Source organism: Atractosteus spatula, assembly GCF_055471065.1.
Source record: "Atractosteus spatula isolate fAtrSpa1 chromosome 10 unlocalized genomic scaffold, fAtrSpa1.hap1 SUPER_10_unloc_5, whole genome shotgun sequence".
Taxonomy (NCBI): Eukaryota; Metazoa; Chordata; class Actinopteri; order Semionotiformes; family Lepisosteidae; genus Atractosteus; species Atractosteus spatula.
In genome coordinates this window covers 1,454,433-1,472,237 of record NW_028296625.1, presented here as the reverse complement: position 1 = coordinate 1,472,237, position 17,805 = coordinate 1,454,433, and the positions used below count along the sequence as shown (strand labels likewise).

General features: G+C 40.2%; 4 non-coding genes across 4 annotated transcripts; 3 read left to right on the top strand and 1 right to left on the bottom strand.

The window, feature by feature from the left end:
* Positions 1-3,907: 3,907 nt before the first annotated feature.
* On the bottom strand, positions 3,908-4,001 carry trnai-uau (transfer RNA isoleucine (anticodon UAU)). The gene is made up of 2 exons: positions 3,964-4,001; positions 3,908-3,943 (listed from the first exon to the last, which is right to left on the bottom strand). It is a non-coding gene; the product is annotated as a tRNA-Ile (tRNA).
* Positions 4,002-9,791: 5,790 nt separating this feature from the next.
* Positions 9,792-9,863, top strand: trnaa-cgc (transfer RNA alanine (anticodon CGC)). Its single transcript has one exon. It is a non-coding gene; the product is annotated as a tRNA-Ala (tRNA).
* A 1,318-nt stretch (positions 9,864-11,181) lies between these two features.
* Positions 11,182-11,254, top strand: trnak-uuu (transfer RNA lysine (anticodon UUU)). Its single transcript has one exon. It is a non-coding gene; the product is annotated as a tRNA-Lys (tRNA).
* A 2,540-nt stretch (positions 11,255-13,794) lies between these two features.
* On the top strand, positions 13,795-13,866 carry trnat-cgu (transfer RNA threonine (anticodon CGU)). Its single transcript has one exon. It is a non-coding gene; the product is annotated as a tRNA-Thr (tRNA).
* The last annotated feature ends 3,939 nt before the right edge of the window (positions 13,867-17,805 follow it).

Genomic DNA, 17,805 nt, shown 5'->3' with positions numbered 1-17,805 from the left:
TGAAAACCTGTACAGTACCCACACAGTCACTGTCCTAGTGAGACCTTGTTACTGTGTCTCCTGCTGTGTCTCTCAGGCTGTAAGACTGACCTGCACTTTTATACCTTTACATTGAGAGACACTGCACTACAACAGAAGGTCTATATGTCCTGCAATTCTGAGATAAGAACTGAATTGTGATTGTTGTTTCCCATTGTCTACTGATTACAGATGTGTGTCATTATCAGAACAAGTAGATACAACATTAATTAATGATCAGTTAATCTGGCCTGATTTCATGTCACTGCCACTTACAGAGTGCTACATATGGAAAATAATCTGCATACATTATAATTGCATCTGTATATTTAGATGCATAAAAGCATCTCACACACAGAAAAATGAAGAAAATAACTCTTACCACCATTCAACCCAGGACACAGCAGCGAGGCTCAAATTCTAGACTTTTCAATCTGAACTGATGACCCTTCCTTTCTAATGAGCTTTTCAAAGACTGAATGTAACCTACTGTATATGTTGTTGTTTTTTGTGCTGAATGATTTTTTTTTTAAATCTTAATTACTCGGATAAGACAATAAGACTAGTGTTGATAAGATGATTGTTGAGCAGGCATCTGAACACACAGAATGAAAGTCTCATTCCTGCTCAGTGGCTTTTCTGGTTCTCCTTTTAGTTTAATTTAGCTTTTTATATTTGCAGAGGAAATGTTTAATATGTTGTTAATCTGATTTATTTACTACACATTGAATGTACTGTATCACTTTGAATTAACCTTTTAAATAAAGCTTTACTTTTCATTGATCTGGTAAAAGTCATTTTCCTGGTCAGTAATAAAATAGTGAAAATGACAGTAGAATCTTGCACAACAATGTATCAAGCTAAGATTGTTTTCCTCTCTAGCAATTTAGAATTATGTTTTAGAGTAGTACAGCTGTGAGCTTTTGAAAGGACGTACATTGTGTTTCCACATCATACTTCCTGATACAAATAATGTTTCCATGATGATAGAACTTCACAGATCCAGCAGCTTGGTAAAGAAGTATATTAATACTGTAGCCAGATGATGAATATCAAGGTATTGAGTGCTCAGTGCTTCGGGTTTAACTTCCCTGGCTGAGGAAAGCATAGTGCTGGTAAGAGATCAGTGTCTTCACATCCCCTCCCCAGGGAGAAAATCCTGCAGCAGTGGTGTTGCAGTGGAGGGAGGGGATAGAAAAGAGGTGCGCAGCACCCTCTGTAGCCAGAGAGCTGTTATTAGCAGGGAAGCAGAAGTACGAGGTTAGAATTTGACCTCCACCTAAACTTATCTGAATAACATTATATACAGATGCAGCCACTCAGAACACACAGTATTTCTTCCAGTTAAAGTTGTGCGGTGCCTTATGCAATTCACTGGCCAAAGACGATCAATAGGTTGCACTTAAATGTTAGTGAAACATTTACTTCATTTATTCTGTTTCTCTACTGTGCATGTTTGAATCTACTTAATATTGAATATTAATATGGAATTTTACAACTAAGGCTAAATTTTGGTAGCTGAAAATAAAAACAGAAGTACTATATAGCACAATTTTGTTTTGATTTGAACCAATGTTTGCATCTCAATAATCCATTCATCCTTGAAAGAAGCAAAGACAGATGTGTTTTGAATCTCACAATGATCCTGTTCTCAATCCAAAAGAAAGGTTTAATGTGATCCCACTAGAAAAAAAGTCAATTTCCATCTGAAATGATGTCCCTTCAAACAATTTGTAATATCTCTAGAAGTTTATACAGTAGAAGCCTGGTTAATTGCTTAAATTTAAACTAATCAGGACTATGAGAATGAGATTTGATTTTGAACTGGGATTTAAATAAATAGGAACACTGCACTCCATTGTGCTTTTTGTATGACAAAAGGTGGGATTCCTGTGTTTTTGATAACTCAGTTGTTAGAGCGGAGGAATATAGTGGGAACAGTGAGGAATCCTTCGGTCTCTGGTTTGAATCTGGCTGGAAGAAAGGTGTTTTTTATTTTCTTTAATCAAAAAGTGAAAATTTGTCATTCACTTAGACGTCCAACGAAAGCTGAGTGAAAGGTGAAGAGCCTTCTGTTCTGAATTCTCCTCACGTTTTCTGGGCTTGTAGACTCCTCACTCTTCAGACTCCAGACTCCAGACTCCTCACTCAGATAAAGGTAGTTGTCGGGAGTTCAGTTCAGTGGTAGAGCACATGCCACTCATGTATGAGGCTGTCTCCATTCAGCAGGGTCATCACCCTGGATTTCTTCCTAAACGCGATATCTTTCCTTACTCGTGTGGCTTCCCTCGTGTGTGAATTTCAGCGCGACACATACACATTTATCTGTTTTATAGAGATTCTGTTTTAAATCAGTTAAAACGAAAGAAGCACTAATTAAATACATGTAGAAAACAAAAAGGGGCGATGTATTACTAGTAGTGGAGCTGAGCTCTCAGTAGTGCAGTTGATGTTGTTAAATCACTTATTATGTTTTTAAACCACTATAGTAAGCACTGGCATGGTGGTGTGTGCAATCCTACCCAACCTTTCTATCGACTGTATGAGTCTCCTGTTCCATCTCCAAATCTTTCCACACATTTCGCCTGTTTCACCACCGTTATCATTAGACTATAGCCACTAATACGAGAATACTGTTCTGAAAGACTGTCTTAAATAATAATGTTGAAAAGGGTAATGATAACAGTTTCTTCATTAAGGTAACCATACATTTGCCTGTATAGTACAACTTATTATCTGTATCTCCAAATCCCCAATATTTTCTCATGAGAAACAGAAGTGTAGAGTCAAATCAAATTAAATAATACAACAAATCTATTCAATTAACACCCAGATGTAACAGAACTCATTTAAGACTTACACCCCTTTAAATATGTATTTCCTTAATTTCAGATCTCTCCACCGGGATACCTGGAAATTCACAAAAGCATAATACAGCTACTAAAGTACTAATGTTAAAGATAACATTAAACTTTATTATTTAGATATCACACTTTTATTAATAAAATATGTATTGATAAAATTCCTAATTGTAATTGTACAATTGTAGTGTCTGGAAAGCAATTTTAGTTAAATATAAAAATAATTTTCAAACAAGTGGTGCATCAGTTCATTACTTAAGGACGATATTATTTCCACTACATTCAGGACAGTTCCAATGTAATCTATTGTTCCGCTTAGTCTGCTACTTCAGTAACATCTAATGGGCAGCAGCTGTTATTTTAGGTTTGTTGCAATTGAGAACAGGTTCAGTACAGACCTGCTGACACATTTCAGAGGCCAAGTTTGTTGCAACTGACCCGCTGTAGCTACCAATCAGCAACAAGGAGAAACAAACATCAGTTTTGCCTTTTTTTTAAAAAAAGGGAAACAGAGTAGTAGTTATTGAGGTCATTTCAGGTACAATGTAAGAACTAAAGTTAACTAGTCCCACAGTAATGCGTGGGGTCCTATTAACAGAAAAAAAATAGTTGTAACCCAAAAACACAACAAACACAAAATGAGAAGTCTTCCGGGAACCTAGGTAAATCCCTGTAGTTGTCTAACAACTATAAAAAAACAACCAAACGCAACAACTTCAAAAGAAAAAGAACATTTAAAAACAAATCTGGGGAACAACAAAAACAGAATCTAATGCAAGAGCTTTATTAAGTCTTCAGTGCTCCACTCACCTCAGTAGACCTCTCTCATATATTTGTGTGCAGGTCAACTGGAGGTACACATTCCATGCTGAAAAGAGAAGGAAACACAATGTTTCAGCTGTGGAGCCTTCTTTGATTGTGACTCGAAATAAACCTTTACCTTTACTTGTTCGTTTGATGTTAATTTATCTCCATCAAATACCTAAGAGTATCTAAACTCGACAGTTGCTTTCAGTAGCTAAAGACACTGCGCCAGGTGAGGCTTGAACTCACAACCTCGACATGACTCCGCTGTGCACTGCTGTATAAGTACCGCGCGCTGACCGATTGCGCCACTGGAGCTGTGCGAGTTGTGCTCCTCATACAGACTGACGCTGCAGAAACAAAGGGTGAAAACGGTTTCGGTTGTGGATCCATCTCCTCATGGGGAAAAGCAACAGTAAAATAGCAAGGAAAATACAAGAAAAGAAACTGAAAGAATTGTGCTAACAGCAAAGAGGGACGGAGGGAGGTGGTCGGACAAGTAAATCATCCCGGCGGATTATTTGTAGGGACATTTTTGAGTCAATCAGCACACGGATCTCTTCATGTGCCTTAAGCTGTGCAGTTTGTATTTTCGATGTCGATAGGTTTCTTCAGAAGTCCAGTAAATTGACAATAATGGAGAACTAGCTGACGCACCCCGTCGTGAAGACCCTCTGTAAGGTGATTGCACGTTTCATTTTCAAGTCGCCTCCTTTACACGCAATTGCAGCCCCGACAATGAGAGAAAGCATGAGAAATGGCTTCAATTTCAATGTGAATCGCAGTACAGGCTCGATGGCTTCACATCTTCCATCGATCACATAAAATTGCAGTAAAGCGCTCTAAATATGACTCTGAAGTACTGGGAAAGATGATTATTTTGAGCGTGCCTCCCAGGGTCTGCTACGAGGCTGAAGTTGGCTTCTTATTCGCCAGCTTCTTCGCGTTTTTCGTTCCACCTTAAATGCTGCTGCTGTGATGTTATGTCGCCTTTCGCCTGTAGATGGCTCTCGTCGATCAGTACTAATCCGGCTGGAATACTGTAGACATCCTCAGTGAAAGGGGATATCCAAATAAATAGCGACTGTCCAAATTATATTTTTGTATGGAATATATTTCAGAAAATCGCAAACCAATTTTGAAAACTCACCATAACACGGACTTACACTGGGAAAAGGTGATTGCACTTTCTGCTTATTGCTACGGCCTTCCCCCCCAATTATGAAAATGTCTCACAGTTCTGACACCGACGTGTGAAAGACAATGTAACAGACTATCAAAATCCTGAAGTACAAAAAATTTTAATGCACCAGTTTTTTAAATATGACCCTCTGATCTTGGCATGTCAGAATACATTGGGAAAAAGTATGGCGCGAATTGCATGAATTGCAATGGCACACATTGTTGAGAATATCACTGACCTTGCCGATATTTGCAGGGGATACGAATATTTTGTACATGTTGAACTACAACATGTAAAAATTGAGCTCCTTAGTCAATATCACTGGGAATGTCCAATAATGACGAACATCATTAGCTCCAAGGAAACTTAGACTCGCACATGGAGTTTTATCTTTGAATGGAGGGTGGGAGAATTCATTTATACTCTCGTTGCTCATTAGCTAAATTATTTTAAAAATATGACACAGATTTGTTCGAGAAACTTGTAATCGCCTTAAAGAGAGTCTTCTTGAAACTGTTCTCATACAACCAACATACAAATTACACATCTTAAGGAACATGAAGAGAAATCCTTGTACTAAATAACCTAAAACTGTTGCTGCAAATTATCACCAAGCTGTTTTATGTGTCTGACCACCTCTTTCCTACTTTGCAAAGAGCACAATTCTTTCTGTTTCTTCATCGCTATTTTACTGTCTCTTTCCCCCACGTGGAGATGGATCCACAGCAGAAACTTTAGGTCAGTTCCTGTTACTCTGTCCGATTGAAAGAGCTGTATTAAAGGCACTCCCATCTCTGCAGGAAAGTTATTGCTGCTCTCAACACAATATACTGCAGCCAAATGTGATAGCGATACTGTCACTGCCTGTGGGCCACGTGTTCCTGCTGTCAGCCTATTATGTCATGTCCATCCACACCCAGAAACATTACTGCTGTAGCACAAGAGTTATATAGGTGTAGTCAATACAGCATGAATCTCTTAATCTCAGAACTGTGGGTTCAGCCCCCACATTGGGTCCCTCTGTGTCAATTTGATCCCCCCAATCCTCCTAGCAGGACCTGATGGCGTAACAGTGATACCCAGTGCCTTATATGACCTTTGCGTAATTCAACTTTCTTTCCACTTGATTCAGATTTTGATCTGAAATCATCGGCCAAACAAGAGTTTGTCTAAACAGAGGGAGATCTGCTCACAAGCAAGTATTAAACACTTCAGCATTTACTGTTCGAATACCACACTTTGTCAAAACACTGCCGCTTCTTAAGCTAATAAGTAATGGTTTTTGAGCACGCATTGTATTGTTAATGCTTATATTAAAAAAGCATAAATTCACATAATGGAATTTGGACTGAACAAAGTAGTCCAGCCCCTTTACAACATTACATACCCACTGATTAAAGCTTAAAACTACAGCAGCAGGAGTAACAATAATGGCAACAACATGTTTGGAGTTCGGCATTTCATTTATTCTGCGGAAACATCGTATCGGAATGAACTGCCCGAGATAAAAGAGTAATTGCGGCTTCAGATCGTTTTTACAGAGCATTACGTTGTTCTGTTCATACTGACTATACGCTTTAAATTTGTCATTTACTGCAAGCGTTGCTTTTCCAGGCTTTTCGGAAATTCCTCGCATTTGAGCCAGCACTAAAATATTTCATTCCCGTCGCTGAATACATCGTGGAAACGGTATTTGCAACGGAATGCTGTCACACATGAAACCTTTTTGTTATTCGGTTCTGAAGTTTGAAAATGAAAATAAAACGGGGGTCACTTCATAGGCTTGAAAGAAGTCCAAGCAGCATAAAAACCCGCGAATTCTCACAAAGGCTGCACCTTTCTTCTGCTGCTTTTATAAATCAGCCTTAAACATTTGAATGCATACCTTACTGCTGCTAATCACATTCACGTGTTTACGAAGCTTTTTTCTCTCCGTTATGTTTTTGCTAGTTTCTCCGTTTTCCTCGTACTGTGATTGTCAGCGAGCACAACAAGACTGAAACAGTGTAAAGGCAGGTAAAAAAGACAGGGTAAAACGCCTGACTGTCGGGAGTGCGATTTGAACCCGTGCCTCTATTTGGAGAGCGAAACACAAAGCTTAAAAGACACGAATATGTGAATTTGCTGTTTTAAACCGCTCGATTATCCTGAAGAAATGTGTGCTGATTGCAGTAGTTGCATCCGATTTTCCGTAACTTTAGGACGATTGATACGACTGGTTGAACACAATTTGTGGCGTTTAGCATGACATGGAAAACGGTACCGTAGCATTCGGGTCCGGACTACCAGACTCAGAAACAGTTTTTACCCCCGCACTATCAAACTATTAAACTCCCAGCCTCTCTCACTGTGACCTCACCTCTCACCTATGATCTGAATCTCACAGTGCCTTTTTTCTTACCAAAAACCCAAACACACATTGAAAATCTACCTCTACCATACATGTCAAAAGTTCACTCCCCATAATTTCTATCCCTTTATTTCATTCTTTTGATGCATGTTTTTGCACATAACCTGTTACCTTTTTGTTGTTTTGCACACTGCCTGTTGTTGTTTTTTGCACATCGGCTGTTGTCTCTGTCTTTCTTTTGTTATACAATTGTATTGTTGTTGTGTTTTTTTCTTTGTACTACTTATGTCCGAGAGCTAGCTAAATAGCATTTCGTTATACCATATACCTGCGTATGAGTATAATGACAATAAACTTGAACTTGAACTTGACATAGTCTTGCAGGCAGTATATTATTTTATCGTTTACTCGTTTAAAAAAACACGGTCTTCTCGTTCCTAAGTCAGATTTTTAGTGCTTTCGAACGTTACTTCCAACCTGGACTGACAGCTCACCCGATCTGTTTGTGATCAGACCATGGAGTGGGGGGCTGTACCAAGCGCACGTTCCTTCCCAATGCTGAGGCGATCATTCGGAAGATGGGTGTGAAGAGAGACAAGCTTTGTCGACTAAAAAACAAGGCAGGATATGCAAGAATACTAATCACTGGCGACAGTTATGCTCTCTTACTATTGAGACTCCTACATTGCGATTTTTTTGAAGACTTTGAAACTAAAGGAAAGCAGTGACAAAAGAAACAGGCACAGGCGGGGTTTGAACCCACGATCTTCGGTTTACGAGACAGACGCGTTACCACTTGGCCACCGTCCCTTTGAGTAAAGGGGGGAATAATGTTGTTCAAATTATTTTTTTCTGAATGTGGTTTACATCGCCTGGAGGCAGCAACAACAATAAAAGGGATACTTAACAAGGAGATACGCTGTAGCAGTGCGACTCCAACAGATGCTCCTGAAGAGACTGGAGGTTTAAGTCAGCTCCTTAGAACGCTCGGCCGCGTTACTCTCAACAGCGGCTCTTTAGCTCTTGTTGTTTGACCTAGTGGTTTTATAACGCGTGGAAACGACCGCAACTTCGTTTTCTGAGATGCTTTCTCTCACGTGGTGAAATCTCGACCTCTTTGGCATCTCTGGCTTTAGTTCTTCTGTAGAGCAGGCTTTCACACCTCTGCTTATAGTGCCCTTGAAGTCATTTTATTTTTACAGGAAGACGCATTCCCTAACGACCTCTCCTGTTTTAGAAATGCTTTATAAGGCGTGTTTGATTCAACGGACAAACAGTATACTAATTGTACAATGCAGATCTATGCGGCATTCGTACTGGATTTGACTGGGATTCTGAAATACTTCTTGCAAAGGTATTCAGACTTTCTAGAACCTATAATACAACCACAGACCTGAAACTCCCTAGCTTCCAATCTCTGATGTTGCTGTCCTTAAACTCGGACGTGATGTTCTGCAGACGTGCGGTGTCTCTTTACTCTCGTTGTTTTCAAAACGACCTCCATTGTCGGGCGCAGTTGAAGTGGAACTGACCTGACTGCACAGGAAAGTACGGAATGATAAAATGTTTCTACGGCTCAAAATGTCCCTTCAGACCCTCGTCATGTCTCTTTGAGGAACGGGCAGGTAGAGAGGTTTAACAGATGCTCATGATGTTTCACACGGGGTGTTACCTGTTGTAGTGTTTCAAAAGATGTGTTAACGGACCACAGATTATCTTGAAAAGATTTGGGTTTGTACTGGCTGGGATTCAAACCCGATTTAATTATTTGGAAGGCACCTGTAGCACCAACGCACTTCCGAGAAGCACCTGCAAATAATCACAATCCTCTCTCTCACCTACAAAGTTAAGGAGACACAGACGTCCAATGAAAACTAATTTTAATTCACTCAAGGCTCCACTCTTTTGTTGTGATGTCATTTTAATTAATATTAGCTTTGATAAGGTGTCGTTTTTGCCTCTTAAAGTAAAAGTCTGCTCCTTTCTTCCTGGTATAGAAATAACATGTTCCATCTTTGTTTAAAAACACCACTAAAAGTAAATTATTCAGCTCTAACGCCTGTGTGCATTGACAAGACATCTCAAAAGGACTTATCAAATAAGAACACGATCCTTCCTGTTACCATTCCTGTGGTTGGGGCGTTACAACATTTGCAGACAGGGCTTTATCACTCGAGTTGTACAGAACAAGTGTGCATCGGTCCATGAAAATCATCAGTAGTGCTGTTTTTCTATGCATAGTTTAATCAAGAGCACATAAAAGATGTAAAAAGCTTTCAAATAAAACAGAATTGAAAGACAGTCGAGTAAGGAGGTAGAAAAAAAGCACTCCCCCGTCTGGGAATTAACCACCGTCGCACGTGTGACTGGATACAAAAATAATATATTAATTTTTGCCCAGTCTCTTGAAGCTTCAATGCGATTATTTTTCCTTCCTTATTTCTTCATTCCCATTAATTTACTCTGTAGTAGAGGAAACGCGAAAGTAGGAAACTGCAGGCATTCTTCATGAATGGTGGATTGTGATCAGTGAGCATCTGCACATCTCTAAGTCTGTTCCACTACCTTTTCCATCGGGGATGTAGCTCAGTGGTAGAGCGCATGCTTCGCATGTATGAGGTCCCGGGTTCAATCCCTGGCATCTCCAGGTGCTTTATATTACAGTACTCACATTGCAATCTTCTGTTGAGTGAGAACTCTTTGCTCGTGTTCAGAGAGAGCCAGGTTTACACAATTAAACTCGACGTGCCGCAGAGTTGCGCTGCTGTTTTAAATGTACCTCATTTAGTTCTGTTAAATCCTAAATTATTTGAACTAGTAATTTAGTTCAAATTCAGGAAATCCAGAGATTGCTTCACACTTGTCGTGACTGTTGCAGAAAACACCTGTTGAATCTCACCCGGGATTTCTTGAGAGATCATTCAGCGAGCGAATCCTCCTTCTGAACTCCGCACTAAACTGAAAGCTTCACGAACTCCTCACTGCGTGTCCTGTACTGTTACAAATGCTCTCGTCTAGATGTGAAGCACAGCCATAAACACACTTTGAACTTTTTCCGTTTGTTTAGGTAAATGCAAAAGAGCATGACAAGTATTTATCGAATAAAATATCCATGGCACAACTCGAGAAAGTACTGAAGGACTACACATCGACTTTTGATGATTACAAGAGATTCAAGAAACACAACCGTCCGCACCTGGGTTTGGATCCTGAACGCTAGAGTTAAAAGAACATAAGCGACGGATATGACCTATAAACTCTCTTAATTGTCTTATAGTTTATGAAATAAAACAATTTCTTAATAATTTCTTACTGTTGATAGACGATTTATTGAATTTTAACAAAATCACAATTACAAACTTTTTCGGTTAAACTGTTATTCACATACTCTAACGTAAATAAACGTTAGTGTCTTCCGGTGTGTGAGCCAATTTCTCCAAAAAATATTTGTTAGTCTGTCAGGAGGCTGTGCAAGGTGTTAAGAAATAGAATTTCTAAAAGACAGGCTCCCTAAGCTTAACATCAAGGCAGAAAAAATGCTGTTTTCTCTACAGAAATGCTCTTTAAATTTCAGCACTGTTGCAACTCCCTTTATAAAGGGTGTGCACACATATACAACCAAGGCATTGAAAGTTTTTTTTTAATTATTGTTCCAAAAAATGTTCCATTTGTTTTCTTTTTAATGTTGTTGATTAAAAGATTGTATTAAATGTGAAAAAAAATCTGAATGTGAAAAAAGGTCAAAATGCTATTGAAAAAATCAGTAATGTGAGGAAAGATTAATTGCGGGAGCCCCTTACCTCCCCATGTCATGCTGTATTTCTCACTCATTCTACTGGGAGTGGTGCCGTCGCTTCTGGATAAAGTCTGTCAGTGGTCATTCCAGACGGGTCAGGTATGACTGCTCTTCGGCACAAGAGACACGTAACTTGCGAGGATCCCGACAGTGTCGAGTTTCTTTCAGAGCCCGGATAGCTCAGTCGGTAGAGCATCAGACTTTTAATCTGAGGGCCCAGGGTTCAACTCCCTGTTCGGGCGGTTGTACTGTTCTTAAGTCTATTGTGAATGTCATTCTAAATAGTCTTTTATCTTTCACTCTTCTAGCTTTACTGTGGTTATTTTAAATGTCCATTGCTTGTATTTTCTTTAGTGTTTCATTTCACAAACCGAAAATGTTCAAGTAGATCATGTTACTACACTCCACATAGATAATCTAATTGAAATCACAGTAGAGTACAGGACACGCAGTGAGGAGCTCACACAGTGAGTACTCTTGAATACGACAAGAGGAAAGGCACACTGCACATCTGCAGAACATCACGTCCGAGTTCACAGCGACAGCAGAGGTTGGAAGCGAAGTAGTTTTTTATTACTCGCTCGCTGAACGATCTCTCAAGAAACCTCGGTTGAGATTTAACGGGTGTCTAACGATCACGTTCAAAAAGGTGACGATAAGTTTTTTTTTAATTAGGTAGCCTTAATGGCAACACAGTGTGAGTAATCTTAAAGCAGCTGCAGATGGAGTAGCCGTAATGGCAACACAGTGCTTTGAGTTCGGCTTTTCTTATTTCTTCTGCAGAACCAGTGGTATCGGAATTTACTGATCCGTATAAGAAGCGCTTTCGGTTTCTGATCATTTTTATTGAGCGCTGCTCTAAACTTTACATTTGCTCGGGCTAGTTTTCCCCATGAAAAAAAGACATATCCCTAATTACATGATTTTTCATTTCATGATTTTTCTTATCAACGAGTAGAAATAAAATATATACTTCATTATAAGTACCACAGGCAAGATGGCTGGTGGTCTAAGGCGTTGCGTTCAGGTCGCAGTTACCCCTGGAGACGTTTGTTAAAATCTCACTTCTAATAAAGAGGTCTTTCTCGTTAGAGTAGAAACGATAGAAGCCTTAAGCGGGAAAAAATATCACAACATCTCGCATTTCACGTGTTCAATGTTAACTGTCTCAGTGGTTGCCTCGGTGATTGATGGCTCTTCTCCCTCGCAGGGTGACGGCAAACGTCGTCAGAGAGGGAGTCTCCCACGCACGGCTTTTCTTTATCAAGAGCTGAGACAACAGAAACAGACTTCAAACTGACATGAATTACTTCTTGAGCGTTTATGATCGTCTTTAAAACCTGAGAGCAGGTGAAAAAGTCTTTGGAAATGAGGAAATGACTGCTGACAGTAAACAGAGCTGACGCTCAGCTGCAGACAAGCGCTCCTCGTTAGTATAGTGCTGAGTACCCCCGCTTGTTGCGCGGGAGACCGAGGTACGTTTCTATGACAGGGCGCTGGTTTAATTTTTTAACAACCTGACTTCACTTAAAAAGTGTGTACTGTGTACTACGTTTCGGACTAGTTACTGCGGTAGAATATGGAGATCATCTCCAGCTTTGAGCTCAACTGCAACAAGAAGTCATGCTAAATGTAGTATAGTGAGTAGAAATCGCGAGACAACAGAACGAGAGAGTAGAAGGCGGGGATATATGGTGTAAGGGCGTGATCTGTGTAGTTAATAAAGTAGTTAAAATAATATAAAAACGTCTCTTTATTAAAATACACATTTATGGCGACGAGAGATGAGTGCTTGACGGACTCAAAGCGAGCAGAACACTGCAGATTTTAGTTCTCTTGCTGGTAGAAACGAACTTTTGAATTTTCGGACTTTTCGTTTAGCTTGCGCCATGGAAGATATGGCAGCCGCGCCGAGAAGCTTTGCTTATGCCCAGCTTTTTCCACCGCTTCCACTGAACCTCGGAGCTCCAGATTTGTATACGGAATACAAGATATGGATGGAGTCGTACAGATTTTTTTTTAAACAGCCAGTGGATATACAGAAGCTCAGGATGCCGTGAGACGTGCTACATTACTGCACTGTATCGGGGCTCCCGTGCAGCGGATTTTCGCCAACCTCCCTGGAGAAAAAGGTACATATGAACAGACTGTAGCTGCCTTAGACGCGTACTTTACACCGCGGAGAAATGTGGTTTTGGAACGGCATAAATTTAGGCAGAGAACTTAGTCTCAGGACGAATCTGTTGATGTTTTTGTGACTGCACTAAGAGGACTGGCTAAATCTTGTGACTTTGGAGTATTGGAAACTGACATGTTAAGAGATCAACTTGTGGAAAATGTGCACATAAGAGACTATAAATTGCTGCAGGAGGAAGGGCTGACTTTAGAAAGAGCTCTTACAGTCGCTAGATTCATGAAGCAGCTCAAGCAGAATCAAGAATGCTTTCTGACTACAGTGACACTGAACGGGACGCTCGCTCAAACTTTACAAATAAAAGCCGAGCAGCAGGACGCAGTCATGCTAGAGAAATAGAAGAACAGGGGACGGCTGACATTACATGTTACAGGTGCGGACTAACAATGCACAAAGCAGATAAATGCGGAGCGTGAACAGCAAAATGTCTACACTGTAAGAAAACAGGACATTATGCACATGTCTGCAGAACATCACGTCCGAGTTTAAGGACAAGTATCCCTTTTATTGTTGTTGCTGCCTCCAGGCGATGTAAACCATATTCAGAAAAAACTAATTTGAACAACATTATTCCCTTGTTTCCTTGAAGGCGCGGTGGCCAAGTGGTAAGGCGTCGGTCTCGTAAACCGACGATCGTGGGTTCAAACCCCACCTGTGCCTGTTTCATCTGTCACTGCTTTCCTTTAGTTTCAAAGTCTTAAAAAAACTCGCAATGTAGGGGTCTCAATAGTAAGAGAACATAACTGTCGCCAGTGATTGGTATTCTTGCATATCCTACATTGTTTTTTAGTCGACAAAGCTTGTCTCTCTTCACACCCATCTTCCGAATGATCACCTCAGCATTGGGAAGGAACGTGCGCTTGGTACAGCCCCTCACTTCATGGTCTGATCACAAACACATCGGGTGAGCTTTCAGTCCAGGTTGGAAGTAACGTTCGAAAGCACAAAAATTCTGACTTAGATACGAGAAGACCGTGTTTTTTTAAACGATAAAATAATATACTGCCTGCAAGACTATGTCAAGTTCAAGTTTATTGTCATTATACTCATACACAGGTATATGGTATAACGAAATGCTATTTAGCTAGCTCTCGGACATAAGTAGTACAAAGAAAAAAACACAACAATACAATTGTATAACAAAAGAAAGACAGAGACAACAGCCGATGTGCAAAAAACAACAACAGGCAGTGTGCATAACAACAAAAAGGTAACAGGTGATGTGCAAAAACATGCATCAAAAGAATGAAATAAAGGGATAGAAATAATGGGGAGTGAGCTTTTGACATGTATGGTAGAGGTAGATTCAATGTGTGTTTGGGTTTTTGGTAAGAAAGAAGGCACTGTGAGGTTCAGATCATAGGTGAGAGGTGAGGTGAGAGTGAGAGAGGCTGGGAGTTTAATAGTTTGATAGTGCGGGGGTAAAAACTGTTTCTGAGTCTGGTACTCCGGACCCGAATGCTCCGGTACCGTTTTCCATGTCATGCTAAACGCCACAAATTGTGTTCGTCCAGTCGTATCAATCGTCCTAAAGTTACAGAAAATCGGATGCAACTGGTACAGTCAGCACCCATTTCTTCAAGATAGTGGAGCGGTTTAAAACAGCAAATTTACGGTTTTGTGTCTTTTAATCTTTGTGTTCCGCTCTCCAAATAGAGGCACGGGTTCAAATCCCACTCCCGACATTCAGGCGTTTTACCTTGTCTTTTTTACCTGCCTTTACAGTATTTCAGTCTTGTTGTGCTCGCTGACAATCACAGTACAAGGAAAACGGAGAAACCGCTTTGGAAAAACATAACAGACAGAAAAAAGCTTCGTAAGCACGTGAATGTGATTAGCAGCAGTAAGGTATGCATTCAAATGTTTAAGGCAGATTTATAAAAGCAGCAGAAGAAAGGTGCAGCACAATGCAATTTGTGAGAGTTCGCTGTTTTTTATGCTGCTTGGATTTCTTTCAAGCCTATGAAGTGACCCCCGTTTTATTTTCATTTTCAAACTTCAGAACCGAATAACAAAAAGATTTCATGTGTGACAGCATTCCGTTGCAAATACCGTTTCCACGATGTATTCAGCGACGGGAATGAATTATTTTATTTAGTGCTGGCTCAAATGCGAGGAATTTCAGAAAAACCTGGAAAAGCAACGCTTGCAGTAAATGACAAATTTAAAGCGTGTAGTCAGCATGAACAGAACAACGCAATGCTCTGTAAAAACGATCTGAAGCCGCAATTGCTCTTTTATCTCGGGCAGTTCATTCCGATACGATGTTTCCGCAGTATAAATGAAATGCCGAACTCCAAACATGTTGTTGCCATTATTGTTACTCCTGCTGCTGTAGTTTTAAGCTTTAATCAGTGGGTATGTAATGTTGTAAAGGGGCTGGACTACTTTGTTCAGTCCAAATTCCATTATGTGAATTTATGCTTTTTTAATATAAGCATTAACAATACAATGCGTGCTCAAAAACCGTTACTTATTAGCTTAAGAAGCGGCAGTGTTTTGACAAAGTGTGGTATTCGAACAGAAAATGCTGAAGTGTTTAATACTTGCTTGTGAGCAGATCTCCCTCGATTTAGACAAACCCTTGTTCGGCCGATGATTTCAGATCAAAATCTGAATCAAGTGGAAAGAAAGCTGAATTACGCTGGGTACTGGGTATCACTGTTACGCCATCAGGTCATGCTAGGAGGATTGGGGGGATCAAATTGACACAGAGGGACCCAATGTGGGGGCTGAACCCACAGTTCTGAGATTAAGAGATTCTTGCTCTATGGACTGCGCCTATATAACTCTGGTGCTACAGCAGTAATGTTTCTGGGTGTGGATGAACATGACATAATAGACTGACAGCAGGAACACGTGACAGTATCGCTATATTTGGCTGCAGTATATTGTGTTGAGAGCAGCAATAACTTTCCTGCAGAGATGGGAGTGCCTTTAATACAACTCTTTCAATCAGACAGAGTAATAGGAACCGACCTCAAGTTTCGGCTGTGGATCCATCTGCACATGGGGGAAGAGACAGTAAAATAGCGACGAAGAAACAGAAAGAATTGTGCTCACTGCAAAATAGGAAAGAAAGAGGTGTTAGGACACGTAAAACAGCTTGGCGATAATTTGCAGCGACAGTTTTATGTTATTTAGTACACAGATTTCTCTTCATGTTCCTTAAGATGTGTAATTTGTATGTTGGTTGTATGAGAACAGTTTATTCTAAAGTCCTGTCAATTAACAGTGGAGAGCTACCTGGTGCACGTCTTCAAGAAGACTCTTTTCAAGGTGATTACAAGTTTCTCGAACAAATCTGCGTCATATTTTTAAAATAGTTTAGCTAATGAGCAACGAGACTATAAATGAATTCTCCCACCCTCCATTCGAAGATAAAACTCCATGTGCGAGTCGAAGTTTCCTTGAAGCTACAGATGTTCGTCATTATTGGATATCCCCGGTGATATTGACTAAGGAGCTCAATTCTTACGTGCTGTAGTTCAACGTGCGCAAAACACTCATATCCCCTGCAAATATCGGCAAAGTCAGTGATATTCTCAACAATTTGTGCCATTGCAATTCGTGCAATTCGTGCCATACTTTTTCGCAATGTATTCTGACAAGCCAAGATCAGAGGGTCATATTTGAAAATTGGTGCATTAAAATGTCTTGTACTTCAGGATTTTGAAAGTCTATTACATTGTCTCTCACACCTCGGTGTCAGAATTGTGAGACGTTTTTATAATCAGGGGGGAGGGCCGTAGCAATAAGCAGAAAGCACAATCACCTTTTTCCCAGTGCAAGTCCATGTTATGGTGAGTTTTTAAAATTGGTTTGCGATTTTTTAAAATATATTCCATACAAAAATATAATTTGGACAGTCGCTATTTATTTGGATATTCCCTTTCACTGAGGATGTCTACAGTATTCCAGCCGAATTAGTACTGATCAAAGAGAGCCATCTACAGGCGAAAGGCGACATAACATCACAGCAGCAGCATTTAAGGCGGAACGAAAAACGCGAATAAGAAGCCATCTTCAGCCTTGTAGCAGACCCTGGGAGGCACGCTCAAAATATTCATCTTTCCCAGTACTTCAGAGTCATATTTAGAGCGCTTTACTGCAATTTTATGTGATTGATAGGAGATGTGAAGCCATCGAGCCTGTACTGCCATTTCTCATGCTTTCTCTCAGTGTCGGAGCTGCAATTGCGTGTAAAGGAGGCGACTTGAAAATGAAACGTGTAATCACCTTACAGAGGGTCTTCACGACGGAGTGCGTCAGCTAGTTCTCCATTATTGTCAATTTACTGGACTTCTGAAGAAACCTAGCTACAACGAAAATACAAACTGCACAGTTTAAGGCACATGAAGAGAAATCAGTGTGCTGATTGACTCAAAAAATGTCGCTACAAATAATCTGCCAGGCTTATTTACTTGTTCGACCACCTCCCTCCGTCCCCCTTTGCTGTTAGCACAATTCTTTCAGTTTCTTTTCTTGTATTTTCCTTGCTTTTTTAGTGTTCCCCATGTGGAGATGGATCCACAACCGAAACTGTTTTCACCCTGTGTTTCTGCAGCGTCAGTCTGTATAAGGATCACAACTTGCCCA